The sequence below is a fragment of the Pinus tabuliformis genome, chromosome 1_2 (assembly GCF_031772625.1).
Source record: "Pinus tabuliformis cultivar Carrire ecotype Pingquan chromosome 1_2, CPIR1, whole genome shotgun sequence".
In the NCBI taxonomy this organism is placed as follows: domain Eukaryota; kingdom Viridiplantae; phylum Streptophyta; class Pinopsida; order Pinales; family Pinaceae; genus Pinus; species Pinus tabuliformis.
Window position 1 is genome coordinate 171,890,692 of NC_142298.1, and position 19,220 is coordinate 171,909,911.

Consider the following 19,220-nt stretch of genomic DNA (forward strand, 5'->3'; position numbering starts at 1 on the left):
TCTCATACTAGGGCTCCTTACCTTCTTCGTTTAGGGCTTCCTCTCTTAGACTTCTCTTCCACTAAAACCCAGAAAAAGTGGAGAGAAATCAAGAGTGAAGTGTGTGTAGAAATGACTATCAAGTCACCTCTTTTTATACTAAAACGTTGAGCACATGTGTGGCTTATTTGGTTGTTGGCCGACCTTGACGAATTGTCTTATAACACAAATAAATTCATAACTCCATGAATACTTATCGCAATCAGATGATCTTTAGATCAATTTTACACCTCTCGATGAGAGGAGTCCAAGAAAACTATTAGTTTCCATAAATAAGATGACCCACATGGAGTTTGGTCCTAGTTGCCAATTTAACACTCCCTCTCAACTAGGGAGAACTCCATCCATTGATCCATTTGACAGATTGTACTACCTCTGCCATCAGTGCCCTACACTGCTCTGCTTTGCTCTGCTCTCCTGAACCATGAAGAAGAAGAATTGATCGAGAATGTCTCATACCATTCTCTACTGACCCGGAGTTAGTCCCATATGAAGAGAGTGTGTCATACCACTCTTACTGATCCTAGATCAGTTCCGAAAGAGAGTGAATTATGCCACTCTTACTGACCCGAAGTCAGTTTCATTGATCCTAGATCATTATCAAAAGAGAGTGTCTCAAACCACTCTTATTGATCCCAGATCTATATCAAAAGAGAGTGTCTCAAACCACTCATACTGATCCCAGATCAATGGAAGTCATCCTAGCATAGGGAGTATGGTAGATACAATGATGCGTCCATCGATAGTACTATTATGGTCACTAACCCCATTTCCCTGCTCATTGGCCAGATGAGAGGTACTTTCCATGAGTCCCAGACTGCATGGGTAGGATGCCTCGACAGGAGAACCACTCATCCTATCCATAAGTCACCACGGGGTATCATAGGGGAAGGCTGAACCATTCACCCTGTACATAACGCACCATTAGGGGAGGGTGAGTCGCCCTATGGTCGCTTGTTGCTCCAAGAAGTACCCCAAGCCCTCCGGAGCTCCCAGAGCTAAATGAATGCATCATGCAGGACCCTTATAAGAGGGCCTCTCAACGAATCCAAGTCGTTCAGGAAAGTCACAAATTTTACCTTTCCCCGGGGCTTCGACAGAATGTCTGCGACCTGTACATCAGTCTCAATGCGATGGAGCCTTCTCGCTCATCGATGTACCATATCCCAGATAAGGTAGTATCTGATGTCTATATGCTGGAGCAATAATAGAATACGGGATTCCTCAACAATCGAATCCCCCTCTGGTGGACACAGAAAATTACGGTGGTATCCATCATGTGTACAAACAACTCGCTGAAGAGCTTCTACAACCAGGTAGCTTCACACGAGGTCATACTCGTAGCTATGTATTCGGTCTCAGCGGTGCTTATAGCAATCGACTTCTACTTCCTGCTCATCCAGGATATTGAAGCAGAACCCAAAGAGAACCAGCACTCAAAAGTACTTCTTGCGATCCTCCACACTGCCTACCTAGTCAGCATTCGAATAATCATGCAGCTTCATATTTTCGGCAGTGTATCTCAATCCATGAGAGATTATGCCCCGAAGTTATCTCAGAAGATTCTTGACACCAATCCAGTGAGGCTCAGCCAAATATGAGCCCAACATGCTAATTGCAAAACATATATCCGGACAAAAGTTCACCAAGAACATCAATGCGAATGAGTTTATGAAACTTAGAGGCATTTCCCATATCTGGTCCGACATCATTACCACATAACTTTTGAAAGTTAAGCTCCATCAAGGTAGTCACGGGCTTGTAGTTTGCCATTCCAAATCCGGAATCTAACTCCCTCTTACTTTTGCAAATGAGAGGTTCTGCACCTGTCAGAAAGTGGTCTTCCTCATAAGGTGCTAGTATGAGAGGTCTATCATCCACAACCTTCAAGCAATGGTTTGGATCGGCTTCACTCCTAGTGAATCTCAGCTTCATCAGACAACTATCAATCCTCTCATATTAAGCCCGGGTTGTTTTGCTTCAAGCCATGGAGGGCTTTCTTCCACTTGCATACATGAGATTCCCAATCATTAATCTCAAACCCCTTGGGTTGTTCCAAACCTATGGACCTGCTACATGAGGGGAATGGTCTCCTTGTAAGATTTTCCTTTATTACATCTCGGACATGTACCTTCATGCTCTTCTTGAATTTAGGCATACCTGTCACCATCTGACTCACATCGGGTAGGGTCCCATAATTATTAATAAGTAGACCTTCGGTGCTATAGATGAGATGTGACAACTGACATGGTCCCCAATGGACCATTCTACAACTTGATACAAATTGCCAACCCTGAACTCAAAAGCATATTTGAAAATTCCATTTTCAAACATGTACCTTTCCATCGATGAATTCTACCGTGTAACCTTTGACTTCCATTGTCGAAATGGACACCAGGTTCTTCTTGTGATCAAGTAGATAAAAGAGATTCTTGTAAATGAATCGAGTTACCCTCATTCAATTGAGGGGTAACATTGTCTACACCCTTTCCGGGATAGGTGGCATTGACTCCAAGTATAATCCCATGATTGTTTCTATCTCTACCAAATTAGAGAGAGCACTCTTCTATCCAATGAAGTGCCTTGAAGCACTACAATCAATAAGCCAAATTCCCAAATATTCTGAAGGAGAGGGCCAATACAAGATAACGCTTCTTTATCTTATCAGAAACAACATTTGATTCTTCATACCTTGGGTTCCTTGCTTTCTTCGAAGAGTCGGCTATTTCCTTGATGACCCGCATTCCTTTGATCATTGAAGATGTCCATGGAATGATTGTTATCATCATCAAGTGATGTGCCCCTACCATTCGGACACTCCTTAGCATAATGGCTGAACTTATTACAAACAAAGCATCTGCCTTTCCTTCCACACTTAGATCTGGACTTCCCAATGAAGAGATCTTTAGGTAGGCCATCAGAAGCTTCTATTGTGCCATTATGATAATATTCTCTACTTCGACTTCACCCTTGAAGAATTTGAAGAGGGATGAGGAATCCATTGATCCTATTATCCTTTACCAACTCTCTTCGGCGATTGCTTTTTCACTCTTGCTTAGGCTTTGTCTTCACCTCAGCTCTGATACCATGTTAATTTTAGGTATGTTCTATGCTTTGAGCAATTTATTTCAATTTTCATAGTTAGCTCAATATCTTTTCCAGATTAGCAATCACATCAACACTAAAGTAAATTGCAGATAGAACATAAACATATATCGCAGAAGAAAAGCCAAGACAAGAGGACACAAGATGTGGCGCTAACTAGGGACAAACCCCAATGTGGGGAATCCTTGATCAATTCTTCTTATATGTTCTTCAATAGTTCAGCAGATAGAGAGAGAGATAGTACATATACAACAGAAGTCAACACTTTGAATTATCTAAATAAGAGTGTAGATCATCTCTAAGTAGATGATACATGAGGTAGCTGAACTCAGTTGAAGACATGCTACTTCAACTGATTCTCCCAGGTGACTCCATCACCATGCATTGTGCTGCACCTTGTCATCATGCTGCACCTCACTGTGCTGCATCGTGTTGCACCCATCATCACTATGCTGGAACTCATTACCATGCTACACAAATCATACCACTGCACCTTATGCTGCACCTTCTGGTACTGCAACATCTTGTTGTACCTTATCGTCTTGCTACACTTACCAGTGCTGCCTCATCCTGTACCTTACTGTGCCCATCATGCTGCATCTCATTGTAGCATTTAATATCACTGTACTATACTAGCAAGTGCACAACATGTTACACTTCACATTGTCATGATGCCCATCATTGTGTTGTAGCACTTCACATCATACTGCCCCTTATCACAATGTTGTCACTGCTCATACTGTTGCACCATAATTGCTTCCTGTCCTTGCTGTTCCTGTTGTCCCGTCGTGCCATCATTGCACCATGTCATTATACTACTAGCACTGCTGTCCCAATGTTAGTGACATTGTTATTCCATGTTTGCCATATTGCTGTCATACTATTCCATGTGTTATGGGCAGCTTTTATCATCAACAGTCTTCACACTTTGGCATGCTACTCCAACCCTGTTTGTTAGTGCACATTGTTGCTGTCCCATCATTGCTTTTATCCCATTGTTGTTGCTATCCCATTGTGCTACTGTCCCATTGTTGCTGCTGTGATTGCACCCGACACACAACAAGTCTAGCCCTCTAGCGGCTAGCCTTGAAGAGGCTCCTCCCATGTCACATTATCCTTTCAACGCAACCATGGAATAACTCCAACAACTTGCTATGGCCTGCGACCTAGCTTGCTATAGCTTTCAACCTCCTCAACGTGCCCAAACATCCACTCAAATTCCACTGTTTATCTTCCCTCTACTTGACCTAGTAGCCTGCCCTCTCGGCCCTAGATCCTTGGCCCTCCATCCATCAATTCTGTCACTTGAAGTGACTTGCGGCTACGGCTTGGACAGACCTGCGGTTAGGGCTGGGCAGACTTGCGGTTAGGGAAGATTAGATCTACGTATAAGGGTGGTGAGTAGGGCCTCCTCCATCGTGTTATTTCTCCATCCTTGGACTGCGGCTAGGCTCCTTTAGGCAGCATATAGAAGTAGGGGTCTCCTCCCTTGAATCGCTGCTAGATCATCCTCCTTAGGACTGCGTTAGGGCATCCTCCTTAGATTGCGTTAGGGCATCCTCCTTAGGACTGCATTAAGGCTTGTAGAGACCAGCATATGGGGCAGCGTGTAGCCTTCCTTCTTGACTGCGTCTTGGTCTCATACTAGGGCTCCTTACCTTCTGAGTTTAGGGCTTCCTATCTTAGATTTCTCTTCCACTAAAACCTAGAACAAGTGGAGAGAAATCAAGAGTGAAGTATGTGTAGAAATGATTATCAAGTCACCTCTTTTTATACTAAAACGTTGAGCACATGTGTGGGTTATTTGGTTGTTGGCTGACCTTGACGAAATGTCTTGTAACACAAATAAATTCATAACTCCATGAATACTTATTGGAATCGGATGATCTTTAGATCAATCCTACACCTATCAATGAGAGGAGTCCAAGAAAAATATCAACTACCATAAATAAGATGACCCACATGGAGTTTGGCCCTGGTTGCCAATTTTAACAAATATGAAGTTTAGTAATTGATTAACCTTGCTATGAAATCTAAATTATGAATTATGTTATTGATGAGAGAACTATAACTTTATTTCATTTCTGCATATTGACACGATTGATGAAATAGGGGTGAAAGAATGACTACATTTATGAAAGTTAACTTGTAGTTATATGGACTAGATATATGAAGTACACAAAAGTGTTATTGAAATACAATTATGTTGAATATATTGATACATATGTTATAAAGTATGGACAAGTGCTTATATTGCAGATAGTATCGTTACCAAAATGACCACATGATGACAAAAACTTAAGAACAATTGAGTCTTAATGAGGTTCCATGATAGGGCATTGACCCTGGTCCCACTAGGAGGGGTGGAGGTATTACCCACCGTTTATCCTCCAAAACCTGGAGTCATGGGAGGGTTGTGCGAGTCACGCTCCCCTAGAGGTGTGATGATGACTACCGGATGCCTACTGGGAAGTCAGGTCGACATAGTCGATGTTGTCATCCTTAAGGTCTATGAATGGTTAGATCAATATAGTTGACGCCATGGCATACTCCAGTAGAGGATGGATAGGATGAGAGCGGAAGAGATTAGGAAGGATAGGATGATTCTAGAGTAGCTTGGGAACCCGACAGGTGTAGAACTTGAATAATATAGTTGTAAAATCTTAAAATATTCAATTTTAAGTACCCATATCAAACAAATTCAATCCAGAAATACAAAGGCTTATGTGATCACACTAATCACTAGTATATTATGGAAACCCTAACTTCGGGACAAATTTTTTGGAAGGAGGGATGTATGTAATGACCCACCTACAACTATAAATAAAATACAAATATTAGCATACATATGAGACCTCCATATGATAGCTACGTATGCATGGACCCGTATGTATCGCACTATATATAAATTGATTACTATAGAGAGAGATATAAATTAAGGTAATGGATTAATTATCGAAATAAATCCCCACCTCACCAGAATATCATATATATATATATCAAATTAGGTAGGTAATACCTAAACCACCTTAAATACCTATATATATATATGATAAATCCTTAAACTAAAAGAAAATGTTAATTTTAATTTACAAATTGTATTTAAAATTAAAATTAATAAAATAATAATATAAATTAATTAAAATTCTAAACTAAATAAATCAAATTAATTTATTAAAATAATAATAAACTTTAATGAAATCAAATCTTACATATTGAAAATAAAATCCATAAAATAAAATGATATTTGATTTTTATAAAAAGTTACACGTAACAAAAATAATGACACAGAGATGGGAAGAAGGCGGTGGGTAGAGAAATAAAAAGAGAAGAAAATCTGGAGGAAGGGGAGGCTGAAAAGGGTAAATCTTGAATTTCTGAGAATCTTACTTACTGAGAGGAAGAGTGCAATTGTTTTTAAGTTTTTGGGCACGGGGGACTAGATTGCGTTAATTGAGCCGCACTTTGGGACTGAGTACCTAGGTTGTACCCAGTTTGGTTAAGTGGTTTTGGTCTTTTGGTAACGGAGCTGGAATGGGAACAAGAGCAAATTCTGAGGCATCTTCAACCACAATAAACTAAGTAAGTACTCGACAGTGAATCAATGAAATTTTGATGTTATGAATTTTGTTTAAGTTCATAAAATAGTTTCCATATTTTGTTAAAGAAAAATGTATGAGTAAATTAGGGAACCTTACAGTATACACATTCTCGACATCCGTGTTCTAAAGAAAGATCATATACTTTCAATATAACAGTAATGATAAGGATCTCGGTGATCCTACGAGAATACTCTCAATATACATACGTATCTCAATATAAATCACGTTGTTATGATGGTGATCTCAATGAAGGTGTAGAGGTGATCTCAGTAAAGTCATAGTGGTGATCTCAAGGTGCAGTAATGATCCTAGTGAGAGTGCGTAATGATCCTAGTGAGAGTGCAACAATGATCTAGATGAAGGTACAACAATGATGCAACTAAAATAACCTCTGTGATGCAATAATGATGACCTCAGTGAAGCAACAATGATGATGATGATCTCAGTAGTGACAAGGAAGAGGGTTGGTGTCTTGGTCTTGGAGTGGCTTGTTAGGTCAAGGGTCATGGTCTTGGTATTCATCAATTGGAATCTCTATGAGAAGAATTTTGTGTGGGTTTTCCTCTCCAAGAGAGAGAGGCTTTTTTCCTGGCAGAAAGCCAACATCGTGTGTTCTTGTCTCTTTGTTTTTGGTAGCTATTTGATGAACTAAGAAGTCACTCTAATAATAACAAATGAAGATTGTGCTAAGAAGAAAAGTTAACCTACCTCACAAATAGTTATCATGAAAGAAAAATCTCATTAACTTTGTCTTCCCTAGATTCTTCAACACAAAGTTTGAATCATCATTTAACTTCTCCTCTACCTTGAAGTAGGACGAAGTCATCTTGATAAAAAAACAAAAAAAAATTGGCAGCAAGTGGGGTCTCTTCAGGTGATCTCCGGTCTCCTTGGACTTGTTTTCACCAAGGCTCTGATACCATGTTAAAATTTGGAAGTTTTATTCAGAAATTTAAAAAGTTTTTTGCAGAAACTTGAAATTTCTATGCAGAAAACTGAATGTAATTGCAGAAAATTGAATGTACTTTGTAGAAAACTTAATGGAACTAAATGTACTTAGCAGAAAGCTGAATGTACTTTGCAGAAAACTGAATGTACTTTGCAAAAAGTTGAACATACTTTACAGAAAATGTACTTTGCAGCGAACTGAATGTACTTTGCATAAAATTGAATGTTCTATGTTGTTACAATTTCTTAGAATGCAAATTTTTTCTTCACAAATTTTTAGATCAACAATTGTAGATAGAACATAAACTTAAGGATCATATGAAGACGGCCAGGCACAAATACGAGACACTGAGAGTTAGGTCCAATGACTAGTAAAACCCACAAGGGGAAAACCCAAATGATTCTTCTTCTATTAGATTTCTTCAATTGTTCAACAGAGTACACATAGAGAGAGAGAGAGAATGAATAAAGTCAACAATGTCTGATGATTGATCAACCTGCAGCTGAAGTGCTCTTGCTCTTTGCTTGAAGATCTCTTCCTTCTCTTGATCAGGTATTGTCCTTCATATTTGCTCCAACTCTTCCCTTGCTCTCACACTTCTCTTGTACACACTCAACACTAGCTCTCCTTCACAATGAACATGCTACATCAACTCTCACTTGCTCTTGCTTAAATAGATGAGAAAGGAGAGGAGTTACAAAATGAATTCATGCCTTGAGCCAATAATAGGAGAATCAAATTCCATGAGGGAGGAGTTACTTGAGGAGAAGTGTAACTCATCCCAAGAATAGAGAAAGAGGTACACATGTCTTGAGGAGTTACAATTCGAATTAAGGAGAGAGAGAGTTACACTTAGACATGAGAGAATATTTGGTGAGAGTTACAAATTGAATTGAATGAAGGAGTTACAAGTGCATTTAATGAGGAGGAGTTACACTTTGCCATACATTGAATTAGTGAGAGAGAATTACATTCTCTTAAGTGTGGAGTCACTGTTTTATTCCAAGAGAGAGGTTCAATTTGCCAAGTAAGAGATTCTCAATTTAATTTACTTATTTCATTAGAAAATTCGATTTTATTAATCCATTAAGGGTGAATGACTTTAGATTATTTTATAAGTAATAGTATCATAATAATAATAATACTAGTAAGGATAAAAATATTAATTCTTGACTTGTGTGATCATGATTGACTTGATTTTAAAATGGATTCCATATGTCGAGATTATCCTTGATCATTTAGACATGACTTTTTATTTTTAGAAAGTCACTTCCAAATTGAGATGTGGCTTACTATTTTTGGAAAGTCATATTAAAATTGTTAGAAATGAAATTTTATTATAGGTGGTTCAAAGAGAACTGAAAGATATGATTTCTTCTAGGATAAATTCATCCATGGGTTGTCAAATTTTAACAACTTCGATGTAACTTCATAGCTTCGATTGAACTTCAAAATTTCGTCTTTCCCAGTAACTGTAGAAACCCTAACAAAAGAGAGAGAGAGAGAGAGAGGCCCAAAATTTCGATCTTTTTCTTCTTTTTCTTCTTCATCCTTTTCTAGCTTCTATCTTGAGGAGATCGAACTTGCTTGAGAGTGTCCAAATGAGGTCGAGTTCCTTCTTATTTATAGACTTTTGAGGGGTATGAATCGCTATCTTTAGGCCGACTTGATCTTTGCACCATGATGGGGTCTTAAAGGGTTTTTTGACTTTCTTTTCACACAAATGAATTTTCTTTACAATATGTAACATGCCCAAAGGGGTCTTTCATACTTATAATGACTCAATTGACTTGTAGACTCAATGACAAGCCCTATAAGCACTCAATGGGTGCTTGACCTAAAAATAAATCTCCCTCGAGCATGAAACCCATGCCTCAAGAATAACAATAATAAATTTATTTTTCTTTCTTCATTAAATACATAAAATCATGATTACATATGTCATTATGAAGACCGAACCTAGTTACATATTTCAACACTTCTTCTTAACTTGGGAGGTATTCATAATCCATACAAGTTACTTGGACATTCTCAATTTGAAGAATTCTCATAAGAAGAGTCGGATTGGTAATCCATCTATTTAACATCATATCATCCACATTGTCACATAGCAAAGCCTTGACTAACAACTCTATCTCTCCACAAGATCAAAGCACAATGTTGGCGAGACCAATGACTTATAGACACCATCATCATTGTCTCTCAAGGCGCATACCCCACTCGGGTGTTCACAGAGTATGTCCTTCTAGGACTATTTTTATCTTGGATTCCCAGTCCTTAAAGAATATCAGTTCTCTACAACTATTCTTATCTTGCATGCCCAGTGCCATCCTCAAAGAGTATTGGATGCCTGATGCTTACCCAATCCTTCATTCTCTCTTCCAAAGTGAAGACAAAAATGATGTGTCTATCTCTCCCTCTCAACTAGGGAGGATATACTCATTCCTATGAAGGAATGTACCCATTCCTATAAAAGGAATGTATCCAATATCCCTCTTCTTTAGGGCCTTGTCCAAGCTCCCTCTTAACCAAGGAATCGCTTCCAACAACTTTCTACTCTAGGTGGAGATCATGGGACTATCAGCTGCTTGTGGGGCTCCTTTTGATGTCATGAAGTTCATCTTTAACATTATGGAGACTTCATATTTTGGGATTTCTTCGTAGGGCATCGACCATCCATCACATTCCTTCACAAGCCACATCGGTCATGTCATCTTTCTCTCTGTCGGAAAGTGATCCTTTAGTCCCCATCTGGATTTTTCCTCATACAACTATCTCTTTAGGTCATGTTTCCTTCAGGATCTTTCATCCAACCACATGAGTGCTAGTTGTAGGTAAAATCTACAACTCTCTTTTTAGTAGCCCTCTATCAACCCATCCAAATGTTGTTCAAAAATAAAAAATGAACATCAAATCAAAGTTACCTTTTGTGATGGCCTTTCATCATGACATCTTGCTTGCCTGCAACATCCTGCACATTCATAAACACATCTCCAAGACTTCATATGTCAAGGGTCTCCTTTCTTTACAGACCTTATCACGGTCTTCTTCTCTATGGAGATGTCATGATCAATTCTTCTAGTCGTCAGATGTTGACTTCCTGTGATCGTAGTTGCATCTTTCACGATCTCTTCTTTCTTTCTTCACATATTTCTTCCCATGAACTTTCCATACATAGCTTTTTCATCTTTGTCAACTAACTCATATTCCATATGAGGACATATTATGTTGATTTCATCTTATCAATATGTGAACCATGCCTTCATGCATCTTTTCAAAAGAAGAGATCCTTGATCATGCTCACGAGGTAGAGCATTTACCCATGCTATCTGCAACTATATGATGACATGACTTAATCTATCAAATATATACATACCTCTTTTCTCCTTTTGGTCATCTAGACTTCCTTCAACAACTTCCTTTCCTTGATTGAGAGTACTTCAATCATCTTGACCTGCTGCACTCCTTTGTCATACCATCATCCTTCTAAACATTGTTTCCCACACAAGGTGGAATGATCACTGAGACGCTTCTTCTAGTGAATATTCCAACGGAGGATCTTGATTATCCTCATCCGAAAAATGCTCCTTTCTCATGATGATGATGTATGATGAATTCCTTCTATCATGCTAGATGACTTTCTTTCAATCATATGTACTATATATGATTTCAATGAGGTTGCCAAGAGCTACTTCCTTTATATGATAACTGCTACATCTTTGTAGACTTCTACTTCAGCTATTCTTTCAAGCTTCTCTAATGATGTCATGATTTGTTGCTTTAAAGTTTAACGATGTGCTTCTAGTATGATGCCATCTTTTACTAAGATGCATCTCGTCATAATACTTCTCGTCTTGATTACCATGGTGGAGATCTTTTCACCTCCTACTTCTCCTTGCTATGCATTGGAGAAACCCTAATAATGAAGATCTATCCCTTTGGATTTCTTCTCATCGAGTTCTTCCACTTCTTCGGTGATATAAACTTCATTTCTTTCTTTTCTCTTGTTGTCCTTCTTGAACTTCGGACAATCTCTCTTGTAGTGTCTGTTACCCACCACCTGTGGGTAGTGTATATAGGAGAAATGTTTTCTCCTAGATGGTCCTCAACCGGCATTCAACGACCCCTTGCAACCCCCAGATAGCTCGATGTGCCATTTTCTCTACGACTTGAGCTAGCCATGTGGTCCCTCACCCATTTGTTATGAATATATGTTTGAAGGTGGGCCTCTCGACCCCAAAGGTAAGAATTTTCATTGGTTTGGTTGAACAATTTTGTTTACTTTTCATGGGCACTTTTGCGCATGGATTGGTCGGGGGATTCAACAAAAAGAGTGGGTTAGGTCTGTATTCTTGTCTCCACTGCCCAATTTTGGGGTTACCTTTGTATCCTAGTCCCGTGGGATCTCCTTTACTGTCCATTAGCTTTAGGGATGGCACTACATGGGAAATCCTGATTTTGGTTGCGTGGTACCGCTTCCCAATACCACCTACATTACTCCCATTCCACTCATTTTAGTCCATTCATCTCTTTTCGCATTCGGGTCCACATGTGTCCACTGGGTCCACATAGGATTAGCTTCCCCCTTCCCTTGTCCACACCTTGGGTCGGGCCTGGAATGATGCCCCAAAGGTTGATGCAGCTAGAAAGAAAACAAAAGCATAATTTGGCTACTTTCAACAAGAAATGTACCACAAAATGTAAAAGATGGCTGGGACATACAAATTTAACACGTGGGAAAATGTCAAACATGAGCTCTTCCCCTTATCCATGGCCATCACCCTGGTTTCTATGGGCCTTAGATGAGTCACTCCATCATTAAGGAACCCATGATTGTCCTAACACCTGGTGGGCGATGAACTACCCCACCTTAAGGGGGTATCCACTGCTATATATTACACATCATGCTCTCATCCCCTGGAGCCCCAAGCAGTTATGAAGAAAAATCAATCAAATGCAAAAGGCATTTGAAGAAGGTTGAAAGAAAAAAGGTCGGGGTAACTCATGTACCACAATTTGCTCCCTCCTATACTCATATACCCAGGTGTGGGCTTCCCCTATTATAGCCACCCTTGCGACATGACATGTGGTCTAGATGTTTTGATCCCCACTCTGTTCCATTACTGTATCATTTGCCACCTGCCACTTGAGGAATGTACCATGGACATGTCACCCCCTCTAAAGGTTGTAACCACCTAATAGGGTCCTTGATTAACCCCTTATTGAGCTTAGAGACACTTGTACATGCCAAAGACCGCTATGGAAGGGCATCCAAAGTACTCCATTGATCCCATGACTTGTAATCTTTTTTACTTGATTACTCTAATGACTTGTTGTATTGGAGGGCAAGGAGACACATTGAATCTTATGCAAGATTGCAAGTGGGTTTCCATTCGAGGTTGGGTCTCCCTATGTGAGGTTCTGACTCTCGAGAGGGCCACATTGGCACTTGTAGGGTGAGCGTTGAGAGCCATGGGCATCCACCATAGCAGAGAGTACTTCATGGATCCCCAACACCACTCATTGATTGCTCATGTTCCACCTTTTGGATGAGGATGATGCACCTGGTTCACCATGCCCAGCCGACTCCACACATGCACCATACACTTGGCAGGTGTTTCTGTTAGGGCCCTATAATACTAGTGATTCCCCCATTACTATTGTCATTGTATCTCTTATTGTTATTGTTGTGCCCCTATTGTCCCCATATTGTTATTATTGTGCCCCATAAAATCCCACTATTGTTATTTTTGTGCCATTATATTATTATTGTTAGGTCGGCTTGGTTATATTATGACCCCTTAGACTCCTATATATAGAAATGAGGTTTTGTCATTTGAATCATTTGAGAATTGTTCATTTGTGTAATGTAAAGCAGGTTGCCCCCTCGAAGAGGCTTATTTCTAAGGCGTTCATCTATCTTTTCTATCTTTTTGTGAGCTGGTTTCATAACATTTGGTATCAGAGCTTTGGATTCTAGGGTTTCGCTGCTTCAAACAGGTCATCGTGGCATTTTCGCTTTAACTGGTTTTCTGCGACGTTTCAGAAGCGAAAAAAAAAACCATTTGAGAGGAAATCTTGCTGAACCTCGGGTCCGAATTCCATATCTTGTCTCGCTATATTTTCAGAGATATGATCAGAGGAAGTTAGGGTTTTTGCAAGCTCCAGAATTTCATCTAAAAATGGTCATCGTGGAATTTTCGCTATAAATCTTTCGCTACAAAGTTTCAGAAGCTAAAAAAAACCCATTTGAGAAGAAATCGTTCTGAACCTCGGCTCCAAATTTCAGATCCTGTCTCACTATATTTTAGGAGATATAATTTGAGGAAGTTAGGGTTTTTGCAGACCCTCGAATTACATGCCAAACAGGTCAGCTTGGGAAAATCGTCATAACTTTCTCTCAGAGCATCAAATTGAATTTTCGTAAGAAGTTACAGAAAGATGACAGACTGTAGTTTTTGGGGTACCATTTTCAGAACCTAAGGTTGAAACAGGGACTCACGGCACGTCGTACAAGTTCGCTCTACTGAACAAGTCTATACTCAGGTCATCGTGGGAGATTTGGCATAACTCTTCATTGGAGAATCCAATCTTGATCATACTTGTGGAGTTAGAAATATTACTCAGAGGGTTACCGCAGGAAGAAATTTCAGACCTTGGAGATCAAAAATTACCGAAATACATCATATTCAACATCAAGCTCCTACAAAGTGAAAAAAAAGGTGTGTAGTTTTTTTTAAATTTTTGCATAAGCTTGGTTTGAAAAATTAGTTTGAAGGAATTCAAAGGGCATAGTGAAGAATTATTATCAGTAATTGATGCCCCGAAGAAAGAAAATGGAAACACCTAGTAAGCAACCCGAAAGCTCTAGCATGACTCATGAAGAAGAGGAAGAAATGCCACATGATATATCAAAATACGAGACCAAGTGCAACAAATGTCACTCACACAAAAAGTAATAGAATCTAAGATGGATGCTTTAAAGAAAGACGTAGAAGCTAATATGTATGGCGTGGAAGCTAAGATGGATGGTTTAAAGAAAGGCATGGAAGCTTAGATGGATGGTTTAAAAAAAGGCGTAGAAGCTAAGATGGACGGCGTGGAAGCTAAGATGGACATCGTGGAAGCTAAGATGGATGATTTGAAGACAGATTTGAAGATAGGCATGGAATATTTGAAGACAGATTTGACAAAGTTTCTACAAGAAATGCTTAGTAATGGCGAAAGGGTAGTAAAGGAAACTCATGATGAGAACAAAATAAATGTTAATCATGATTTCATAGACTCTAACGTTGGATCGAAGAACCACCATGTTCCAAAGATCGATATGAGGAAGTTTGATGGCAAGGATCCCGGAACATGGATACTACAGATGGAGCAATTTTTCGATCTCCATAATGTGCAAAACACACAAAAGGTACGCATTGCAACTTTATATTTGGAACCAAATCAATTTGTATGGTATCGATGGCTTTGCTCTCGTAAACAAATTGTCACTTGGGCTATTTTTATGGATGAAATGATAGCACATTATGAGGATACAAAAAACAACACTTTTTTTAGCCAATTGATAAATCTCAAACAAAATGGTTCAATGATGGAGCACATTGAGGACTTCCAAAAATTGAATATAAGGGTAAAAGATATTCCAGAGGAGCATAGGATTAATGTGTTCATAGGGACTTTAAAAGATAACATCCAACATGAGGTTCACCTTTGGGAACCAGATTCATTGGAGAAGGCATTCAGGTTGGCAAAAAAAATGGAAAGTAAAATTATGGCAAAAAGGAAGCCTACCACTCACAATCATAAAGATGGAAGTGTCGCAGCCCCTAGCCATCCACAACCTACAAGGTTGACACCACAACAATTGGAAGAAAAAGAGCAAAAGGGCTTTGTTACAGTTGTGATAGCAAATACACTAAAGGTCATAAGTGTGTCGAGAAGAAATTGTTTTACATAGATTGTGAAGAGGAGGAAGAAAATGAACAAGAAACATCAAAAGAAGAGGATATATACCAGGAACAAACCCTAGAAAAAGAAGAAATGAATCCGATCATATCTTGTAATGCATTGGCTGGAATTACCACTCCTCAAACTATCAAGATAGAAGGGCATATCAAGAGGAAAAAGGTAATAGTGTTGATCGATTCGGGAAGTACCCATAATTTTATTCATTGTAAGATAGCCAAGGAATTGAATTGCTTCCTATATCCAGCACCAGAGTGTCAAGTGATGGTTGCAAGTGGAGGAACCATAAATTGCTCAGGAAAGTGCCATAATATCAAGCTATCCATGGGAGAATATGTATTGAATAGCCCAATGCTTTCCATTCCAATGGGTGGTGCTGATGTTGTACTAGGAGTCCAATGGCTACAATCCTTGAGTACAATAGCTTTTAATTCTCAAGAAATTTTCATGAAATTCTCTTTAGAAGAAAAGGAAGTTGAATTAAGGGGTATCGCAGGGAAACCAAGAAAGATAATTAGCTCTAACAAAATGACAAAGCTTCTAAAGAAACAACAATGAGGCATAGTTGCACAATTATGTTCATTAGAGGTTCCCACATCGAAATCATCCATTTCTCCAGATCTCCAAAAAGTCTTGGACAATCATTCCAAGGTATTTGAGACTCCCAAAGGCCTCCCACCTACTCGTGATCATGATCATGATCATGCTATCAATTTGATTTCAGGAAGTGTTCCTCCAAACATCAGGCCTTACAGATATCCCTATGTCCAAAAGAGTGAAATTGAACATATGGTTGCAAAAATGCTAGAGGTTGGTATAATTCAACCTAGTCAAAGTCGTTCTCTGTTCCAGTAGTATTGGTTCACAAGAAGGATGGATCATGGCGCATGTGTCCAGATTATAGGGAGCTCAACAAGCTCACTATTAAAGATAAATTTTCCATTCCTGTCATTGATGAATTATTGGATGAATTGCATGGATCAATTTACTTCACCAAGTTGGATCTTCGTTCAGGATATCATCAAATCAGAATGAAGACTGAAGACATTCCAAAAATAGCATTTAGAACTCATGAGGGTCATTATGAATTTTTGGTCATGCCTTCTGGCCTTACTAATGCACCTTCTACGTTTCAAGGTTTGATGAATTCCATTTTCCAACCCTTCCTTAGAAAATTTGTGTTAGTATTTTTTGATGATATACTAATCTATAGCAAGTCTTGGAAGGATCATGTCCAACATATTGACATGGTGCTCAAACTATTGGAAGAGAAACAATTATATGCAAAAATATCCAAATGTTTCTTTGGAGTACAAGAGGTGGAATATCTGGGTCATATTGTATCTCTTGAAGGTGTTTAGGTAGACCTTAGCAAAATTAGAACCATTAAGGAATGGAAAATCCCCACATCCTTAAGCATCTACGAGGATTTCTCGGGTTGACAGGGTATTATCGCAAGTTTGTTAAGAATTATGGGAGAATAGCAACACCTCTAACAACATTATTGAAGAAAGATGCATTTTCATGGACTCCAGAAGCAATGAAGACCTTTGAACATCTTAAAGAGGCAATGTGCCAAGCACCAGTCTTAGCTACACTGGACTTCACAAAAACCTTTATTGTGGAATGTGATGCCTCAGGAAATGGAATTGGTGCGATTTTAATGCAAGAAGAAAGACAATTTTCTTTCGAAAGTCGTTCAATCAAAGGAAAGTATTTACACAAAGCTATTTATGAGAAGGAAATGTTGGCAATACTACATGCACTTAAAATATGGCGACCCTACCTAATGGGAAGACACTTCAAGGTAAAACAGATCATGATAGTCTTAAATACTTTTTAGAACAAATATTATCTTCAGAAGAACAACAAAAATGGGTCACAAAGATGTTGGGCTATGACTTTGAAATCATCTACAAAAAAGGGAAGCAAAATGTTGTGGCAGATGCACTCTCAAGAAAAGATGAGGATGTGGAAGCATTTTTTTGCGCCATTTCTATTATCCAACCAGATTGGATAAACGAAGCAAGAGATGAATGGAAGAATGACGAGGAAGTGTGGGCACTGATGCAAAAGATACAACAAGATCCTAGTACATCTGATACATTTAGCTGGAAAAATGATTTGTTGTGGTACAAGGATCGGTTATACCTATGTAAGAATTCCCAACTCAAACAAAAGATTCTTAGGGAATTGCACGCCTCTCCCTTAGGAGGGCACTCAAGATTTCTAAAATCCTACCACAGGGTTAGAAAGGATTTTTTTTGGGATGGCCTTAAATCGAATATTCAAAAGTTTGTTGCAGAATGTTTGGTTTGCCAACAAAATAAAGTTGAAACAATTAAGGCCCCAGGACTATTACAACCTTCATCCATTCCAAGCCAACGTTGGGAGGAGGTTTCAATGGATTTTATCACAGGTTTACCCAAGTCCGAAGGAAAGAGTGTTATCATGGTAGTAGCAATGTTTTTAAAACCGGAACCGGTGACCAGACCGATCCACCTAATGAACCAGTTTACCGACTGGAACCGGTCTAACCGGGACTGGTTTGGTCTAAACGAACTGGTTTTAGAAAAATACATTAAATAATTATTTTTTAATGAAAAAAACTATTTTTAAGATTTAAAACCATGATTCCAAGCCAATAGAGACAAAATATGCAAAGATTGCTCATTTATATACCATGTAAAGGTGAATATATCAAAATGGCACCGAGTGCAATACATATCATCGACAAAATACATAAGCAATGAGGCTCTAAATGGCCTCTAGAGTGCAAAAACAAAGCCTACAAACTATGGGGCCAGTGGCCTACTACAAGACTCCAGTTTACATATATGATAATACTATAATAGTGATCAACATTATGACTTGAAACTTCTCATGACTCATCATGATCAAACTCAGTTGGTTGAGTCTCGACTCCCAAACTTTGCAGTCACAAACTTCTCTATTGGTTCAATGACTTGAGTCTCAAACTTCTGAAGGTATTTTGCTCTAATATGCCCTATTATTTCATTTGGTGCTCCACATCGCTTTACATGGCCTCCTATCCTAGCCAAGTGTTGCTTGAACCTGTTAATACCCCCTCCTTGAATGGATTTTTGGCAATATTTGCAGATCATTTTGCCATCAATCATATCACAATGAGCCCATGCAGTATCTCTGGCTTTTGGAGGCATGATGACTACCTGGAAATGCAAACTAGTTTCCTTAGCCTCCTCTTGAAGATGGCAACTCCACTGATAGCTACACACTATCTCCAAAATAGCTCCAACTCCAACTCCAAGATGACTACTTTAGCAAAAACTCAACACTCTCCAAGCTCACAAACACTCACAAACACTCCAAATCAGTTGTGTGAGATAAATGAGAGTGAAAGGGGCCTCTTAAAGGCTTGGAGAGGGTGTTTTTGGAGGGAAAACACCCTTAGTTTCCTCCCAAAACCCCTAAAACACAGTCGAAATTTCGTTTTTTTAACTTTACGGTGGGCGTGTCTCTAATCGGCCAAAACCGGACGGTTAGCACCGGTTAGGGCAAAAAAAAGGCGAAAT

At 39.0% G+C, this 19,220-nt stretch overlaps 1 protein-coding gene across 1 annotated transcript in view; it reads left to right on the forward strand.

Annotated features, from left to right (window-relative positions):
* LOC149205033 (uncharacterized) overlaps window positions 1-19,220 on the forward strand; it is a 98,978-nt gene that overhangs the window by 59,904 nt on the left and 19,854 nt on the right. The gene's annotated exons all lie outside the window — the stretch shown is intronic.